Below are 6,695 nucleotides of genomic sequence, written 5' to 3'. Positions count from 1 at the left end.
GAAGTTAAAATGTGGCTAACAGAGCAAAGAAAAAGTATTACATCAATGTGACAATTAACTTTTGGTGTGTGTATTATATTGACCAGGTTTTAAAACCTTGACGCAGGGTCTTAGCTCTGTCTTCTTTAAAAAGTAACATTTTAAATCCAGTATTTAAAAGTTAAACATAGTTTAAAGACTCAAATAATTCTATAAGACAGTAGAAAACAAAAAAGAAACCCAGCAGTCCCCTTCACCTTCAACTGCCTATTTCCACAGGAAGCCATTATAAACTGAGAATTTTCTTTCTTGGTATTTCTAGCTCAAGTTTCATTTTTTCCATCGTCTCTCCATTTCTTCATTGAGGCCTGAAGTAGATATCTTTCTTAGACTGTGATAATTTCAGACAAAATTTTGGGACATAATTTTCATCTTCTCTGTGATAATATTTTTCTGGTGAGTATGATTAGCCATTTTTTTCTGTTTTAGTTTTTTCCTTTTAAATTGAATTTTCTTGTATTTTTGTATAACTTGTTTTGGAACAAAAATATTTTCATTATGGAGCATTTCAAATATATACAGAAGTAGAGAGAAGAATACAATGAATCCCTATGTTCTCAACACCCAGTTTCAACAATCATCAACTCACAGCCACATTATTCTCCCTCTGACCCACCTGCTTGTCCCTTCCTATATTATTATTCTTTATAGTAAAAGATACACGACATAAAATTTACCATCTTAACCATTTTTAAGTGCACAGTTCTCTGGCATGAAATATATTCTCATTGTTGTGCAACAATTAACCATCATCCATTTCTAGAACTTCTTGATCTTCCCAGACTGAAACTCCCTTCTCATTAAACAATAACTCTATTCAGTAGAATGTATTTTCTACCACTATAAATTTGACTACTCTAGGTACCTCATATAAATGGAATCATACAACATTTGTCCTTTTGTGACTTGCTTATTTTACTTAGCATAATGTCTTCAAGGTTCAAAAATGTTATAGCATGTGTCAGAATTTCCTTCCTTTTTAAGGCTGAATAATATCTTATTGTGTGTATACGCCACACTTTGATTATCCATTCATCTGTCAAGGAACAATTGGGTTGCTTTCATCTTTTGACTATTGCGAATAATTATTCTATGAACACAGGTGTACAAATAACCATTTGAGTCCCTGCTTTCAATTCTTTTGGGTATATACCCAGAAGTAAAATTACTGGATCATATCATAATTCAATGTTTAATTTTTTGAGGAACTGCCATACTGTTTTCCACAGTGGCTGTACCATTAAACACTTCTACTAGCAATGCACAAGTGTTTCAATTCTTCCATACCCTCTCCAACACTTATTTTTTTTTGTGTGTTTTTTTCTTTTTTGAGGATCTTTGGTTGTTTTGTGTGTGAGTGCGTGTGCATGTGTGTGTGTGTGTGTGTGTGTGTGTGTGTGTCTGTGTGTGTAATAGCCATCCTAATGGTTCTAAATTGGTTCCTGTATTATTTTTGAAGCAAATCCTAGACATTTTAACATATTACCCACGAATATTTAGTATGTATTTCTAAAAGATAAAGACCTTTTCCAAAAATGTAACTCCAACTAAACAATTAATAAAAATTCTTTAATATCAAATATTAAGTCACTATTCACAATTTTAACTATTTCAGATGTGTAATAATTCTTTTTTTCAGTTTTGTTTGGATCTGGAGCCATATAATATTCACACATTGCTATTAGTTGTTATTTGTCTCTTTAAATCTATAGTTTCTTTCAATTCTCTTTATTTTTCCTTGAAATTTATTTGTTTGAAGAAATTGTATTGTTTAATAAAGTATCCTACAGTCTGGATTTCGCTAACACGTTTGCATGATATTTAGTATGTTCCCCTACGTTTCCTTGCAAGTTGGTAGTTGAATCTAGAGGCTTGATCAAATTCAGGTTCAATATCTTGACAAGACCACTTAGGCGATGCTGTATTCTTCTACTGGGAGACTTATAGTATCTGGAGATCTCCTTTTGTGATACTAGCAGTCATTTATGATCATTGTTTAGATCTGTATGATGATCCCATATGGCAGCTATTAGTCACATGTCATTATTTAAATATAAATTAAAATTAAATAAAATTAAAAATTCAGTTCTTAGTTGCACTAGCTACATGTCATATGCTCAGTAAGTTCATGTTTCTCATGGCTACTGTGTTTGTTAAATATGTCCAGATATAGATTATTTCCATCATCACAGAAAATTCTATGGGGTAATACTGATCTAGATCTATTATTTCATTAAGGGTTGTGATATGGGGCTATTCTACTTCTAACATTGATTTTACATTTACTAGCTGGAAAACTTCTATAAATGGCAATTTCCCTATATGTACTATTTGGTTACCAGCGATATAGTTCATCTTGGAAGTCAGGATGGAGCTTAGTTCTCTTCCTTTAAAGAGACTGATTCCATAACTTATACCTCAATAAACCATGCTTACATCAACATAATTATATAACCATTGTTTTTTAAGAGTCTAGATAAGTTTATTGTCCTTCAAATATTTCATACAAAAAGGAATACAGCAATCAGATCAGGGTTTATGAAAAAATTAAAAAATGCAGTTTTGAACATGTTGCTCTATTTACATTGAGGAGCAGGCTCCCCCTAACATCAGGCCCAGCAGCTGCACTTGTTCGATGCTCCTTTGCAGATACAGCCCTGGGATCACTGGGCACAGCCCACAAGGCAGCAGGAGCAGCAGCTCCTCTTGCAGGAGGTGCATCTGCAGTCTGCATTTGCAGAATCCAGTGCAGGAGCCACCAATGTAGTGGGGCAGGTGTAATTGGGATCCATTTCGAGCAGAGATGAGACAGGAGGTCTAAAGCAAGAGGCAAAGAGGCTTGTGCTCATGCAATGCGTGGTGTATAATTACTGTTTACTGCAGAACCAATGAATGAATTATGGTTATGCTCTCTTTTTTCCCCCAGCTTTTTCTTTTCCATAGAATTTCTCAATTCCCTTCTCTTTTGTTGCAGTATTTTACATTATTATAGTCTCAGTTTTTCATCCCCAGTTCTACATCACATTTATCTATTCTAGTAAGATTCTTTTTTAACCCCTCGAGCCTTAGTCCTTGAATTCTTCTTCCTGTTGGAACTTCTCACTTCATTGTTCTTGTCATTATATATATATTTTTCCTGAATCTTATATCTTGTTTTTTTCTTGGCTTATTTCACTGGTTTGTAAAATATGTCCTTCTAAAGTAACTTTCTAAAAAGAGTTTGTGGAAAGTAAAATATCTTAGCCATTCCATTCCTAAAAATGTTTTTATTCAATATTCACTCTTGTTTGATAGTTTCTTTGGACAGAGAATGCTTTTTTCTTTCTTTCTTTCTTTCTTTTTTTGGTGCTATATCTAATTCATCAAGCATTTTATTTAATTTTTAATTAATCAATTAATTAATTAATTTTAATGGTGACATTGGTTAACAAAATCCAATAAGTTTCAGCTGTACATTTTAACAGTAAGGCATATATGTATTTACACTGTGTGTTCACCTCCCATACTGGACAGAGAATTCTAATTTTAAACTCTGGACTATCATATAGAGAATTAAGGACAAGCCTCATTTTTATTATTCCTTGTTAATTTCAATATCGTTCTCTGTCTTCCAGGGGACAGGGATTTCCTCCTTTTTCCTCGGGTAAAAAATATTCTCAAGGAATATTCTGGTGTTCTGTGCAGGATTCTATCTAAATAGCTCTCAAACAGATGATGAGTGTAAGTAGACATTCTTTTCGTACATAATACTTCTGAAATGTTACAAAATCTGAACGTGTAAAAATCAAACAACAGATGCTAGAATGTGGTATATGCTTGACATCAGTAACTGATGTTTCTCTCAAAGCCAGCTTCACTGGTCTGAGAATTAGGCAGTACAAATTAGAGTGGTTCCTTTACTACCTCTAGTGATCCACTACTGAAAATTGTTTCCCATTCCCACAACATTGGGCTCTGCTGGGTTAGCAGTCTTAGCTGCCAAGAAAGGAACTCTTTCACTAGAGAATACTGCAATGGTTCAGTTAAACTGGCAGATGAGATTGCTAGCTGGTTACTTGAGCTCCTCCTGCCAAATCAGCAGCCGAAGAAGGGGTTGTTCCACTGGCTGGAGTCATTGAATGATCCTGATTGTGGATGTGTTGCCACTAAACAAAGGGAAGTAAGGAGTATTTCTGCAATGCATAAGATATATCTGGATGTCTCTTATTCCTCTCAGGTCCTGTGATTAAAATCAATAGAAAACAACAATATAATACCAGAAAGACTGCTAATGGCTCAGACTCTTCAGGAATGAAGATTCGGGTCACCCCACCATGTGTAAATTATGACCAGCCTAGGTACATACTGAGGGCAGAGGACTAGGTGGAAGAAGGTGGTTATAAATACCATCTACAGCCATGTGACCAGTAGCAGAAATAGGGAGAGTAATAGCTATTTGCATTTCCTGTTTGTTTTGATATGAATATATTCATGAATATATTAACCAATATTTTTCCTTCTCCCTCTTATTCTTCTACCTTCTAACCTGTGTTAATAGTAGTTAATCTTAGATCTCAGCATTAAAGTCACCAGATATCAAAAGAAAATGCGAATCAGCTAGAAGAGACATGAACAATGTCCAAAGATGGTTAAAGGGACTTTGTATTCTCTTGGAGAGAGCCTTAGGTTCCTTTTGGTTGTAAGAGGGATTGTTGCATCATGTTAAGTGAAAGCATAATTTTCCTATTGTCTTTTTTTGAAGTTAAGTATGGTTTAAAACATGGACTTTGGTAGCTTTGTACTGTGCCAACTTATCTAAGATGGAGCTAAATTTCTCAGAATCCCCCTTCTATGTGGTTCTGAATTGGAGTCTGAAAGAGACATTTTATGTGAATTTGGAAGTCAGCAGTGAAGCTGCTGTGTCTTTTACTCTCTGAGGGTCAGTGCAGGGTTTGAGGCAGGTGGGCTGCTTGCCTGCATTGTTAGTGATCCACTAGCTGACTTGGTGCATGTGCATTGGCAACGGGCCGTGGCTCTTCCAGTTCTGAGAGGTGTCCTTCTTGAGCTTTTCTGAATTCTGAGCCCAGCGCGTATGCAGCTCTGGGTGAAAGATACCGGTTTCTTCTGCAGGTTACCCATGACAACAGAGCTGGAGGTGGTAATAGAGACATGGGTTCAGTTCTTCCTCATGCTTCCTTGCTCTCTTTCACAATTAGCTTTTCTCCCCCAGCTGACTTTGAGTGACTTTATGCTCAACACTAGATGCAGAGGCAACAGCTGCTCCTCCAGCTCCCATAATTGCATAGAATCACTCTCATAGTGGTTCTGCTTTTCTCTGAACCACACTCTAAAGACAGGTCAGGAGGGACATGGAAACAGAGTGGGCTTCTTATGCTGAAAGCCATTCAATTTTCATGGGAAGAATATACACATTTTTTTTAGTATCAAAATTCATGAATTTTATTTCCAAGAGTTTCTAAGATGCTCTTTTAAAGATTATTTACTAATACAATACCATTTTTGTTGTTTCCTTCTTAAAGGAAATAATATATATGTATTTATTGTAGAAAACTTGGCAGGTACAAGTAATCACCAGGATACTCATAACATTTTGGTAAATATCCTCCAAGTCTTTCTTCAGTGACTATATCTATAATGTATGTGTACACATAAACATACTTTATTTTGATAAAAATGCAATCACATTTAAAATGTTGTACGGAACAGACTCCCCCCAACAGCATATCATGAATATTTATCTCTAAATAATTTAATCGTCTCCAATTCAAGAACAAATTTTAATCACCTCACAACGTTTTGTTGCATAAATATATTATATTTAACCCAATCTCTTACTGTTACTATCAGACTATTTTCAGTTTTTCTTAATTAATTAAAAAAACTCTGAAATGAATATTTTTTATTAGTCCTTTTGATACATTTTTTATTGAGCAGCTACTCTCTGCCAGGCATCTAACAGCTTCAACTTTGTGCAAATCCACATGGCTAAATTTCCGCATGGTTAAGCTTTTCAAGTGTATATTGTGAAAAAAAAAGGGGGGGCATAAACAGGGAGGCTGCATCAATTTAAAATCTGCACAGATTTAATTTTATAAAACAACTAGGTGGTTCTAAGACTTTCTAGAAGTCTTCTTGGAATGCAATATTATTAACAAATCTTTTAGAGTCCCTGTTACATTTGCTAGCCTCTAAAATCAACCTGAATTTATTGATCCATCTTATGAAGTGAAGCTTGAAAAGCATTTTCTCCATGTTCTCAACTTCCCTTTCTCATCAAAGTGCCCTAAAATTGCCTGTCTGTAGATACCCTGTGGCTCACTGTAAGCTTCAGTAAAACAGAATCTCAGTCCCCATCTCAGACCTGCTGAATCAGTGTTTGCATTTTAATGTGATTCTCATATACATTAGAGTGTGATATACACTGATTTAGACCTTGATACTTGGCTCACACTTGACCCTAGTCCTCCTCTCTGAACAACAGAGGTAAGGAGACCAGACTAGCATAACAGCTGTGTTAGGGACAGGATCCGTACCCTAGGATCTACTTAGATATTTTCACCATTCCCAAACCCTGCCTGCACAGGAAGTGGGCCACTAAAGATAGGCTGCCTGTAGGAGAAACAAGGACATAAGGAACCTCTGCAAGTTGTTCAGCA

At 35.5% G+C, this 6,695-nt stretch overlaps 1 pseudogene; it reads right to left on the bottom strand.

Annotated features, from left to right (window-relative positions):
• Positions 1–2,648: 2,648 nt before the first annotated feature.
• Positions 2,649–2,831, bottom strand: LOC102886141 (annotated as a pseudogene).
• Positions 2,832–6,695: the final 3,864 nt, after the last annotated feature.

The sequence above is a fragment of the Pteropus alecto genome, unplaced genomic scaffold (genome assembly GCF_000325575.1).
Source record: "Pteropus alecto unplaced genomic scaffold, ASM32557v1 scaffold7, whole genome shotgun sequence".
Taxonomy (NCBI): domain Eukaryota; kingdom Metazoa; phylum Chordata; class Mammalia; order Chiroptera; family Pteropodidae; genus Pteropus; species Pteropus alecto.
The sequence above is the reverse complement of the archived record's forward strand: the minus strand, read 5'-3'. Positions and strand labels throughout refer to the sequence as shown.